The sequence below is a fragment of the Maylandia zebra genome, linkage group LG8 (genome assembly GCF_041146795.1).
Source record: "Maylandia zebra isolate NMK-2024a linkage group LG8, Mzebra_GT3a, whole genome shotgun sequence".
Classification (NCBI taxonomy): domain Eukaryota; kingdom Metazoa; phylum Chordata; class Actinopteri; order Cichliformes; family Cichlidae; genus Maylandia; species Maylandia zebra.
The window spans coordinates 14,734,839-14,748,696 of NC_135174.1; positions in this window are offsets into that span (position 1 = coordinate 14,734,839).

Below are 13,858 nucleotides of genomic sequence, written 5' to 3' on the forward strand. Positions count from 1 at the left end.
TCTCACACACACTACTGAAACGCTCTCACACACACTACTGAAATTTTAGCTCTCACACACACTACTGAAACGCTCTCACACACACAACTGAAACGCTCTCACACACACTACTGAAACGCTCTCACACACACTACTGAAATTTTAGCTCTCACACACACTACTGAAACGCTCTCACACACACTACTGAAACGCTCTCACACACACTACTGAAATTTTAGCTCTCACACACACAACTGAAACGCTCTCACACACACAACTGAAACGCTCTCACACACACAACTGAAACGCTCTCACACACACAACTGAAATTTTAGCTCTCACACACACAACTGAAACGCTCTCACACACACTACTGAAAAACCAAGGCATTTCAGTTGAACAGGAAGGCATTTCAGTTAAACAGGAAGGCATTTCAGTTGAACAGGAAGGCATTTCAGTTAAACAGGAAGGTGTTTCAGTTGAACAGGAAGGTGTTTCAGTCGAACAGGAAGGCGTTTCAGTTGAACAGGAAGGCATTTCAGTTGAACAGGAAGGCATTTCAGTTAAACAGGAAGGTGTTTCAGTCGAACAGGAAGGCGTTTCAGTTGAACAGGAAGGCATTTCAGTTAAACAGGAAGGCATTTCAGTTAAACAGGAAGTTAATTCTTGACAAGGAAACTGAAGGAAAAAGTGTTAGATTTCAAACAAACCACTACACAGATGTCTACTCAGCAACCTGTTAGTTAGGGGTGGGTTTTTATAATCGATTTATTGATTAAAATCGATTCTGGCTTGGATAACGTGAAATCGATTCATTAAAATCCTGAATCGTTTTTTTAATATAAATTTATTTTACCCGAAATGCCAGAATCTCTGGTGAAACCTCACAAAATTTCAACAACCACCAAACAGCTAAGACAGTAAATGAGAGCAGGTACATGGCTTCTGCACAAAGACGTAAACACACAGCGCGGACCCGCGGATCAGAATCAGTGAGATGTCGCCTTTCTCACCCGACAGCACGGACACGGTCGGGGCTGAAAGCCGACAGCTCGCTGACTCTGATCTGTCGGCAGGTCCGCGCTTTGTTTTCACCCCGTTTTTGCGCCGATTCTAAAGCTGTTAGTTTTATCTCTCTCCAAACAATATTGACTGAACCAGCAGCAAAAGAAGATCCAAACTGCGCTTCACATAAAAATCGTCATGAATTCCCTAACTGTTTTGCTTCCACCACGATAAAATCGCACGTCATGCACAGCCCTCTCTCTCTCTTTCTCGCTCTCTGTACTTCAAGAACAGTTTCCCGTCTAAAAATCTGTTTTCTGTATTATTCGCTTGCTTGTTATGCACAAGTCTACTGTTGTTTACAGCGCAGTCGGCCGCTGTTTTTTTTTTTTTTTTTTCATTTTACATACTTCCGAAAAGAAAACCTAATTTCTGCCGTTCAATACTGAATAAATTTAAACTTTTTAAAATTATGCAAAATGCAAAACGTTAGCCGTGTCTCTAATAAAACTGCTGTAACGTCAGAGGTAACGTTCATATGTTAATGGTTTTCTTTCGTTTTTGATGTACTGCAGAATATTTTTTATAAAATCCCAGGCCAGGAAAACCACCTTCATGTTTTTATGTGTTTTATCTTCAGCTACTTTGACACAAAGGCATCTGCTGTGATGCTCACACCTTTGATAAAGTCTTGCGTGTGTCAGCTTCCTTTTTTTAAATACAAAAATATGTAAATGTACTGATCTGAATTATAATATTTCTGACTGTCAAAATTCCCCATAATCAAATCGAATTGAATTGAATCGAATCGTGGAACAAATCGATTCTGGACCTTAGTGAGACAGCTGCATTACTTAACAATATATTAGCCTCAGCATAAGTCAAAATTTAGAATAGCGGGAGACGTGCATTATCCTGGTTATTTTTTTGGCATATGTGCTTTTTGTCTTTTTTAGCAAAGAAAAATATCTTAAAATCATCAATAAAACCAGGGAGAGAAGGCTTAGCGTTCCTCCATTTAGCACAATGGATATGATATTTACTCAAAAGTATTGTTAAGATATTCATTGTGTGTACTCATGTTGTACAGTGTTTAACTGCATTATGGTTACTGTGGTTTAACAGAGACAGTATTTTAGTTGCCACCACAAGGAGGCACTGTTTCATTGTAAGAGCACGGATGCTGCGTCATCACGCCCCTAAGAAAAAAAAAAAGTATACCACAACGAAAATGGCACCCATGAGAAAAGTTTTGCGCATGTTGATGAGGAATAAAGTTCCCAAAAATATTAAGGACATTTTTTCCTCCGTCGTCATTTTCCTTCGAGTTGATCGCTGTCGATGCTGCAATACTCAACAAGTATGATGATGTTAATAATGTCTGAGACATCCAATGCTAGATGATCCATATAAAAAAAATTATGATGTAATTCAAACAGTGGCACATCATTAATATTTAGGGAAATCCAATTTTTTAAGTTGCACCAAATACATTGTGTGATAGGGCATAGGAAAAAAAAAGATGTTCTAGGGTTTCATTTTCATCAGTACAAAAAGAACACTGATCCACCTCAAAGCCAAATCTCTTTTTTTAGAAATTCTGCCACAGTATTAGTTTTGTTTAAAGTGTGTTTCTTTAACTTTAGGTAGAATAGGGTATTTCATAAATTTTTAGTATGCTTTATCCAGTGTATATGAAATAACTAAACTAGAACCATGCCATGTAACCATTCTGTTGTAACTATGAAATATTTTGTCTTTGAAGAAACTACTAACAAATTTCTTATTGCATTTTTATCAAACAGCTGACATTGCCCTAGCAATAAATTTGGGAGCACTGATGAGAAATTATTGTATATCATAAAAATTTTAATCAAATGAAGCAGAGGCAGTGGGACCAGTTCACAAAATGTGTTATATTCTCTTTGAGAACAGTTTAGACAATATTTTTCTGAAAAGTCTGTGTAACTTAGAATGACACCGTTATCATCCAACAAATCTGTTATGAATATAATATTTTTGTTCAAACCAGTCACTCTTGAAAATTGATTTTTGATTAAGTGTTATTACCCTATTATTCCATAAGGTTGAATTATGGGGAGAAGTTGTGGGTAAATCTCATTTTCCCAAAAATGCAACGTCTGTTTTGGAAAGTTTGATATCTTTATGGGGATTTTATTTGCCGCAAAATCACATTTCAAAATAAAGTCTAATCCTGTATACTATTTTATTAAACAAGAATCATGGGATGTGGAGCTAAGTAGAGTCTGGCTGTGACAGACAAGATTTTAACCATTTAATTCTAAGGGTGCCAACCATAAATTCCAATTCTGGAGTTTTGATACCACCTTTATTGTATCCCTTCACAAGCTGAGATCTTTCTATGTAATGGGTTTTATTCCTCCACAAAAATTCGAACACATTTCTATTTATGGTTTTCATGGTATTTATCGTTTTTTTTATTTTTTATATTGTTTACGTGGCGCAAAAAAGGTTGGGGACTGCTGTACTAGCAGGTTGCTGAGTAGAAATCCTTGTAGTGTTTTGAAATATACCACTTTTTCCATCAGTTTCCTTGTCAGGAAACAACTTCCTGTTCAGCAGAAATGCCTCTGGTTTCAGTGGTGTGTGTGAGAGCGTTTCAGTAGTGTGTGTGAGAGCGTTTCAGTTGTGTGTGTGAGAGCGTTTCAGTAGTGTGTGTGAGAGCGTTTCAGTTGTGTGTGTGAGAGTGTTTCAGTAGTGTGCGTGAGAGCTAAAATTTCAGTAGTGTGTGTGAGAGCGTTTCAGTAGTGTGCGTGAGAGCTAAAATTTCAGTAGTGTGTGTGAGAGCGTTTCAGTAGTGTGTGTGAGAGTGTTTCAGTAGTGTGTGTGAGAGCGTTTCAGTTGTGTGTGTGAGAGCGTTTCAGTAGTGTGTGTGAGAGCGTTTCAGTAGTGTGTGTGAGAGCGTTTCAGTAGTGTGTGTGAGAGCTAAAATTTCAGTAGTGTGTGTGAGAGCGTTTCAGTAGTGTGTGTGAGAGCTAAAATTTCAGTAGTGTGTGTGAGAGCGTTTCAGTAGTGTGTGTGAGAGCTAAAATTTCAGTTGTGTGTGTGAGAGCTAAAATTTCAGTTGTGTGTGTGAGAGCGTTTCAGTTGTGTGTGTGAGAGCGTTTCAGTAGTGTGTGTGAGAGCGTTTCAGTTGTGTGTGTGAGAGCTAAAATTTCAGTAGTGTGTGTGAGAGCGTTTCAGTTGTGTGTGTGAGAGCTAAAATTTCAGTAGTGTGTGTGAGAGCGTTTCAGTAGTGTGTGTGAGAGCGTTTCAGTAATGTGTGTGAGAGCGTTTCAGTTGTGTGTGTGAGAGCGTTTCAGTTGTGTGTGTGAGAGCGTTTCAGTAGTGTGTGTGAGAGCTAAAATTTCAGTAGTGTGTGTGAGAGCTAAAATTTCAGTTGTGTGTGTGAGAGCTAAAATTTCAGTAGTGTGTGTGAGAGCGTTTCAGTAGTGTGTGTGAGAGCGTTTCAGTAGTGTGTGTGAGAGCGTTTCAGTTGTGTGTGTGAGAGCTAAAATTTCAGTAGTGTGTGTGAGAGCTAAAATTTCAGTTGTGTGTGTGAGAGCTAAAATTTCAGTAGTGTGTGTGAGAGCGTTTCAGTAGTGTGTGTGAGAGCGTTTCAGTAGTGTGTGTGAGAGCGTTTCAGTAGTATGTGTGAGAGCGTTTCAGTAGTGTGTGTGAGAGCGTTTCAGTAGTGTGTGTGAGAGCGTTTCAGTAGTGTGTGTGAGAGCGTTTCAGTTGTGTGTGTGAGAGCTAAAATTTCAGTAGTGTGTGTGAGAGCTAAAATTTCAGTTGTGTGTGTGAGAGCTAAAATTTCAGTAGTGTGTGTGAGAGCGTTTCAGTAGTGTGTGTGAGAGCGTTTCAGTAGTGTGTGTGAGAGCGTTTCAGTAGTATGCGTGAGAGCGTTTCAGTAGTGTGTGTGAGAGCGTTTCAGTTGTGTGTGTGAGAGCTAAAATTTCAGTAGTGTGTGTGAGAGCGTTTCAGTAGTGTGTGTGAGAGCGTTTCAGTTGTGTGTGTGAGAGCGTTTCAGTTGTGTGTGTGAGAGCTAAAATTTCAGTAGTGTGTGTGAGAGCGTTTCAGTTGTGTGTGTGAGAGCGTTTCAGTTGTGTGTGTGAGAGCTAAAATTTCAGTAGTGTGTGTGAGAGCGTTTCAGTTGTGTGTGTGAGAGCTAAAATTTCAGTTGTGTGTGTGAGAGCGTTTCAGTTGTGTGTGTGAGAGCTAAAATTTCAGTAGTGTGTGTGAGAGCGTTTCAGTTGTGTGTGTGAGAGCGTTTCAGTAATAATGTCCCTTACGGCACCTCATAGGGGAGGGGCGGTAGTAACACTCGCAATAGCACAGGAACAGAGCAGGAGGGAAAGAGAGAAAGAGAGCCAGGGACAATAACGTCACATTAGAAACGTATAGTAATCATCCACAACTATTTTCAGTTGCAGATGATAAAGGATTCAGAAAGTTTATTCATGCAGGCCCATATGACAGAGAATGTGCATCTTCTTTTTGTTTTCATATTTTAATTTATATTTGTGTTGTGATTTGCAGTGTTTTGTGTTGTTTCACTTTAAATTTGTTTAAAAGGAAAGCTGAAAATTTAAATAGTTAAAAGTTGAAATATAAATAGTTGGTTTTTGTATTATATGATTTATTTATTACATTTTATGTGGAGTGAATAAATAAAAGTATATTTCCAGTGGCCGCTAGAGACGAAGCACGTACAAAGTCCGAAGCACGTACGAAACATAACAGAAGTGCTCCAGGATGCTCGGCGCAGTGTTGAGCCTTTGTGCTGCTTCCTGGCTAGTGGCTACACAAGCCAGGAAGTACCAACGACCGAATTTGGTGTGTGTTAGTAACAGGTAAATGAACTTTTTTTTTTAAATTATTTGAATATATGAGTGCTTGTGTATAAATACACAAACAATACACATATGCTTTTAATTGTGTAATTTAAGTGATCTAGGTAGCTCTGTTTTGGAAGTTCAGTTAACGCTAGAAATGTGTTTTGGAGTTTGTTCGTGCTTTGGAATTTGTATGTGCTTTTTGGAGTTTGTACGTGCTTTGTCTTTATTTTAAGCCGGCGTTGCCTCGACCAGTTCAAAACTCCTGCCAATAACCGGGCAGAAACACCAAAACTGTAGAGACTAGAGCCCTCACCGTCTCTCCCCAATCTTTTTGGCAGAAGAAGCGCGACAGGACAATAGACTAGGTTCAACTTTTCATTGCAAACAAATTAAACAAATTCGCATTTGGAGATCAACCAATTGCACACAAACCATGGTATGCCCTACATAACACTAGTTGATCTGAACCCTCCTGACTCAGCAGTTACACTTATACCTTTGCACCCCCACCTCCTGTCACCCGACTCTCAACCTTAGTGGAAAAGTAAAATCCTCACAGGGGTCCCACAGGCTCACTGTTATCTCCTTTTAAGGAGTTGTTTCCCATTCTCACAGAAACTAACACTTAAAGGTGTTATCTGCTTCTGTCCAGCTGCGGTCACTCTCCGAGTTCTATCTCTCTCTCTCTATGTGTGTGCATGTTAGTATGACCTACTGACCTATGATCTACTTAAATGACTAACAAATATAATGCTTTGCTAACAGTTACGCAGCTAAATCCCTAGAGTTATAATAATATATTCCCACACTTACTATGACCCCTATTAAGCTGTGCTTGAAGCTGTTGTCCTGTGAGCCACCTATCACGCAAGCTGTTAACTCTCAGAAACTTGTCCTCTGATTCAGTTGTGGCTTTGGGTCTGCCAGACCTCTTCCTATCAGAGTTTCCCCAGTATCATGACGTCAAGAACTACAGTTGTGAGTTCTCAAAGTGTAATGACCTACAAATTGTTATGGAATAAACATATATTCTTAGTGCTTATTTTCTGAGGATATTGTTTTATGTATCTTAGTAACAAAGGCTTGTAAACCAAGGCCAGTTTGACTCACAAACTAAGTGCTCAGCCAGACTGAAAAACAGGAAGTTACTGTAGAGCTGTACAAGCATATTAATAAATATAGGAAGCCAGACAGAAAAAGAGGAACTAGTAAAATATAAGGAGTTGTTTGTATCAAAACTGTGTGTGACGTGTAAAGTACCAGAATAACACCTATATGAGACACATTTTTTAGCTTCTAATGTTAAGAGATTCTGCAACTGGCTTTGGGCTGTGCAGGGCTCTCTCTTCCGGAAGATGATTGAATAAAAGAATTCTGAATGTTTTGACCACTCTAAGTTGGGTTTTCTCTGTTCTATCATGGGGATAAAAGAATCGGGCTTAATAAAGTCTGTGGCTTTTACTCCAGCAAGAGAATCTCCTTACCACCAGTGTACATGCATGATTTCATCCCAGCTAACAGAACTCCCAGCTACTGTATTTTCACGACCATAAGACTAAAAGTCTTAGATTTTCTTCAAAAAGTACGGCGCGCCCTATAGCGCAGTGCGCCCTGTGTGTTGTAAGGAGGACGTAGTAGAGAACACCATGAGAACGCTAAAGGGTGAAGTGTGGGCGGTGGATCATCGAGCAAAGAACGAGCGGGAGAAGTGTTTCGACGGTCACCATTCGGCTAAAAGCAGTTTCACTAGCTGAAGAGATGAACATTGAACATTTCCAAGGAGGTCCGTCTTGGTGCTTTCGTTTTATGAAACGGTGCCATTTTTCCATCCGGACCAGGACTACAGTAGCGCAGCAACTTCCAGCGGATTATAAGGAAAAGCTGGCCATCTTCCGCTCCTACTGCAGCAAACACATCGGCGACAAAAACATCCAGCCCAGCCACATCACAAACATGGACGAGGTCCCGCTCACTTTTGACATCCCGGTGAGTCACACTGTGGAGAAGAAGGGGACCAGCATGGTAGCGATACGCACAACAGGGTATGAAAAGTCTTCTTTTACTGTTGTGCTTGGCTGCCATGCTAATGGACAGAAACTGCCGCCTATGGTGATTTTTAAGCGAAAGACTTTGCCTAAAGAGAAGTTTCCAGCAGGAATCATCATTAAGGCAAATGAAAAGGGCTGGATGGATGAGGAAATGATGAAAGAGTGGCTGAGGGAGGTGTATGTAAGGAGACCAGGTGGTTTTTTCCACGCATCACCATCGCTCTTAATCTGTGACTCTATGCGTGCCCATCTCACAGCCGATGTGAAAAAACTAGTGAAACAAATGAACTGTGAGCTTGCTGTCATTCCGGGAGGCCTGACAAAGGAACTCCAACCGCTGGACATCGGTGTGAACCGCCCGTTCAAAGTAAGTCTGCGAGCGGCCTGGGAGCGATGGATGACCGATGGAGACCACAGTTTCACCAAGAGTGGAAGGCAGTGCCGGGGGTGTTACGCCACAATTTGCCAATGGATTGTAGATGCTTGGGCTAACATGTCTGCTGGCACTGTTGTTCGAGCTTTCGCAAAAGCCGGCATCATTTCCAAGGAGCCGCACGGCACGGAAAGTGACTCTGACAGTGAAGAAAGTGAACTTGGCATGTTTGATGGAGATTTAGCGCAGCTGTTCAATTCAGACACAGAGGATGAGGACTTCGATGGGTTTGATTGATGATAAAAATGTGAGTACCAAACTTCGTTTTGCTCCTGCTTTATTTTTAAATACGCACACTTGTATGCTTGTGTGTTGTTGATGATGACGATTACCGGTAATAGAAATGTGAGTAAGGTACCGAACTCAGGTTTGCTCCCGCTTTATTTTTAAATACGCATACGGTACTTGTATGCGCCCTATAATCCAGTGCGCCTTATGTGTGTGTTAAATACAGTAATGGCACACATAACTGAGACTGCGCCTTTTAGTACAGTGCGTCTTATGGTCGTGAAAATACGGTAATGAAACTGCAGGGGAATGGCCCCATCTAGAACACTTACAGGCAGAAATTGCACCTCTGCAGGACAGTGAAGTGGGTCTGCTTATTGGATACAACTGTACACAAGCCCTACTTCCAAGAGAGGTTGTGTCTGGCAAAGAGAATGGGCCTTATGCCCAACGTACAGACCTTGGATGGAGTATTGTTGGTAATGGGAACTCCTGTGTTGCTTATGGGGACGCAACTGGAATCAGTCATCGCATAGTTGTGAGACAAGTGATACCAGATGTTGTCTTCTGTCAACCTCAAAAGGGTAGTTCATTATGTGAGCCAAACCAAAGTAAAGGAAGTCACTCCCTCAGACATCATAAGGGTCTTGGAATCAGACTTTTCAGAAAGAACTGGAGAAGATGTTGTGTCTCAAGATGATCTCAAGTTCCTGACAAAGTTAAGAGAAAACATCATCTAAAATGATACAGGTCACTTTGAAATGCCACTGCCTGGCAGACAATGCAAGGTGGGAGAAATCAAGGAGGATGATCCTGAACTGATTGTGTGTAACACTAAGTCAAAGGAAGACCAATCATTGTTGGATCACCTCAAGAAATTCTCTGACTGGTCAAAGTTATCGAGAGCAGTTGCCAGACTGAAACGATACATCAGAATGACAAGTGATAGCACAAGTCTAGAGGAAAGGAAATAAGCAGAACTTGTTATTGCCAAGTTGCTTCAGATGAGATAAAGAGCTTGAAACAAAAAACAATAGTTGAAACCAGTCCACTGTGCAAGTTAAATCCTTTCTTGGATGAAGAATGGATTTTAAGAGTGGGAGGATGTTTAAGTCAAGCCACGTTGCACCCTCATGTGAAGCATACAGCAATTCTACCAAAGAATAGCTATGTAGCAGCTTTACTAATCAAGCATTTTCACAAAATAATCCATCATCAAGGATGTGGAATGACAATGAACGAACTGTGAGCAAATGGTTGGTGGATCCTGGGATGCAGCAGTGCAGTTTCATCACATATTATTAAATGTGTGACCTGCAGGAATTACAGAAGATCCACTGAAGAGCAAAAAATGGGTGACTTGCCACAAGATAGGACAGAAACAACACCGCCTTTTACTTACTTTGGCATGGACTGCTTTGGTCCAATCTATGTTAAGGAAGGAAGAAAGACTCAAAAAATATGGTCTTTTATATACCTATCTATGTTCAAGAGCCATACATATAGAAGTGGTTGATGACATGACAACTGATGCATTTCTCAATGCTTTAAGGGCATTCATTGATAAGAGGAAATGTTCGACAGCTAAGATCCGACCAAGGAACAAATTTTGTTGGTGCTAGGAGAGAGATCATGGAGTTAATGAAAGGAATGATCAAGAAAAGGCTAGCACTCTGGGATGTGAATTTCTCATGAACCCCCCCAGCAAGTCATATGGGAGGTGTCTGGGAGCGTCAAATAAGGACTATAAGAAGTGTTCTTACTGCTATTTACGATCAGTCATCACAAAGGCTTGACTGCACCTCCTTAAGAACCTTTCTGTATGAGGTCATAGCTATCTTCAGTAGCAGACCACTCACAACTGAACATTTGAATGATCCATCAGGCCCTGAACCACTGACTCCAAACCACATCTTAACAATGAAGTCCAAGATCGTTCTGCCCCCGCCTGGAGAGTTTGTCAACGAAGATGTTTATCTTAGAGTCAGAAGTTTATCCAGGATCAGATAATCGAGTGAGGAAAATAAAGTTGCTCATTGGTGATAATACACATGACAAAGGTGGGACCCCCACAGCTAAAACAGTTTTTCTTGAGAGACCTGTTCAAAGGGTGGTTACTCTCTTAGAAGCAGACTAAAGGGTTGTTTGCTAGAAGTTACCTGACAAAGAGTTGATAACAGGACATTCTTTGGTGATAAGTAGAAATGCTTGTTTAAAGACACTATTTCATTAGGAAAATCCCACATGAAGATTAGTGCGATTTGGTGGGAGTGTAGCTGTTGGCATGATGACATTGTTTATATAATTTGGATTATTTCTTTATCTTGTCAAGGTCCATGCCATTACTGTAAATTGTTTAAGCTGTACATTACTTTATGTTTTGTTATTTTATTTTCACGGACCCGGTTCCAGGGACTCGGGGTCTGTCAGCAGTGTGGACTATGATTATTATTATTATTATTGTATTTTATGGGGGTGTTCTGCTCTGCTGCTTTTCCTGTGCTCCATGTTTGTGTTTTGGCAGGAGGTCAGTGTGCTGGAGGGACCCCCATGTCCAGCGCGCCCTCCACATCCAGCGTGGCCTCCATGTCGTCCACGTTTAGCTCGGCCAGCACTTCAGGGATCATGGGCCATTCTACACTGTGGCTCACCTGAGCTGCAGCGCCGCCACCACTGGACGCGTGGCCACTCGCCAGGGGTGCAGCATCGCCGCCACTGGACCCGTGGCGGGCCGCCTGAGCCCCGTCATCATCATCGCCATTGGGCCCGTGGCAGGCTGCCGGACCCGCAACGACGTTGCCACTAGACCCGTGGCAGGCCGCCGGAGCTGCAACGACGTTGCCACTAGACCCGTGGCAGGCCGCCGGAGCTGCCACACTGTTTCCGCCGGATCCGTGGCTGCTCCCCGGAGCTGCAGCGCTGCTGCCATTGCACCCGTGATAGGCCACCTGAACTGTTTTGTGGGGACAGTTTTCACACCGCTGCTGGGTGCTCGGTCAGACTTTTTGGACTGTGGCCCTAGAGAGGGTTTTGTTTTTGTTTATTTAGGGATTGGGTCTGGCAGGTGTTTTGGCAGGTGTGTGTGTGTGTTTGTGGGCGTGGGGGTGACAGGCACACTCAAGGATCTCCACACACACCTGGCGCGATCAAGCCTCATCAGCGGAGCTACAAAGCAGTGTGGCTGAGAGCTCCTCGACGCTGGATCGTTGAGTCACTACCCGTCAGTGTTTCCAGCAAAGTCAGTGCATGCTAAGTCTATCGCTGTTAAGTTGTGGGTTAACGGCTGTCTTTGTAGTTTTCCAGCAGGAGTGCGGGAACGGGAGAGCAGCGAGCACAAGTTTCACGGGAGCGGAGACACTGAGCACGGGCACTGAGAAGGAGTCACGGCACGAGATTTGGAGGCGCACGGGGAATTTATTGTGTACTGTTTACTCCACTGTAAATAAACGCACTGTTTGCATCGCAGAGTCCTGCATCTTGGGTCCTCTTTCCCCATACACCATTTATGCAGTTAACGTTTTGGTGCTCTTATTTTGAAAGTCAAGCTCGCTTACCAGTTGCGCTAGTTTCCTCTTTGGGTAGAAAGAAGGCGAAAACACCTGTAAGCATGCAGAAAAAATGGTCTTTATTGAAAGTCATGTTAAGTGGACTTTAACTACAGACGGTTAAAGGAAACCTCAGAAGAACGGCGGCTTATTCGCTTTTTGCAGCATGCAGCCAACGAGATATTTATTGATTTATCGTGTTTGTTGTACGGTGTTATTTTTGGTGCTGTGTCTTACGTTGAGTTTTATTTTGTTAATGCTGTATAGTTTTTATGGTGGCTTTGGAGAGAAGTCTTCAAATAAATCAGTGACAGAAAACCACTTGCGTCTGCCTGTGCTTCGAGGGAATTATATCTGGACTGCAAGACAATTTCATATGTCAGTTATTAATGGCCAGTCTATATGTTGGAGCCGAATTTTCAGCCCTCCTAAGAATCCATGCGGGCAGAGGTGGGACTTGCGGCCAATCGTTTTATCATGAAAGAAGGAAGGGGGGCAGTTGTTCCGAAGACAGAAAGTGTATTGGGTTTTTTTGTTGTTGTTGTTGTTTTTTCCCCAAAATAACCTCTGACAATAAGGCCTAATTTCTGACATTCAGTACCGAAGTAATTTAAGCTTTCACAAATTATGCCAAATTGCAAAACTCTTAGCTATGTCTCTAAAAAAACAATCTGTAACTTTGTGAAAAACAGAAACTTTTCTGTTTTTCACTTTCTACTATAGAAATTTCTGTTTCTCTTTTTGACAATTTAAGTCCAAAGAGTCATGCTGACAGAATTCTTTCTTTGTCACAACAGTTTTCTCTTTATCGTGTAGAAAAACAGTTAAATATGTAACTGGAGTGTAAAGAAGTTTTACTGGCCCACAATGTAAAATGAGTTTGACATCCCTGCTTCAGAAGGACTCATCAAGAGTGCATTAATTTGCATAATGATGATCCAAACTCATTAGCCAAGAATATGTTTATTACGCTATACTTTCATTTTTCAAATTAAAAATGTGTTAATGAGTCATATGAGATCAGTAATTAATTATTATGTTTACATACAGCAAATGATTAACACTGAAATATGAAATACCTTTTTCATATAATACAACACAAAGCTGAAAAATCTTTTAATTTATTTCTGAATAAAGCAAGTCACATTTCTCAGGGTTTTATAAGCAAGCTAAGTATTGAAATATATCCACCGAATTTCATACATTTTTACAATACATGATGCCATGAAAGTTCTTTTCACCTAGCAAAAAAATTCTAAACAATCATTGTGAAATGTTTGCAGAAATTTAAACTCACACAAGTTACAACATAGATGAGCCAAGGTGTAGATTTGGCATGGATGGAAGGGACATGTCCCCACCAATATCCAGCAGTTACTGAATTGTACCCACCAATAATTTGATCTCTTCGAGTAAAGAAAAACAAAACCGACAGAAAGAAAAAAATCGATCTGTCAACATCTCATTCACCTAGCAGTGCAGAAAGAGTTAAATTACTTCTCTACTGGAGTCCTACATCATGTGACAAATATGGCCAATTTGATTGGCTGTGCCTTTCAGGGAGCTCTGTTTAGTTTTGGCAGTGGCAAGCCTGCGCTGCCAGGACCTGCAAGGAGGAGAGGAGGATGGCAGCAAAGAGAAATTTTTCAAAGAAACCTGTAAGTCACTTGAAGCCAAGTTAACTCATAATATGTGTCCATCATAATAACGTTACAGGCTATGCTAGGCTTTGGCCCACATTAGTCTAAAATTGTATGTAAC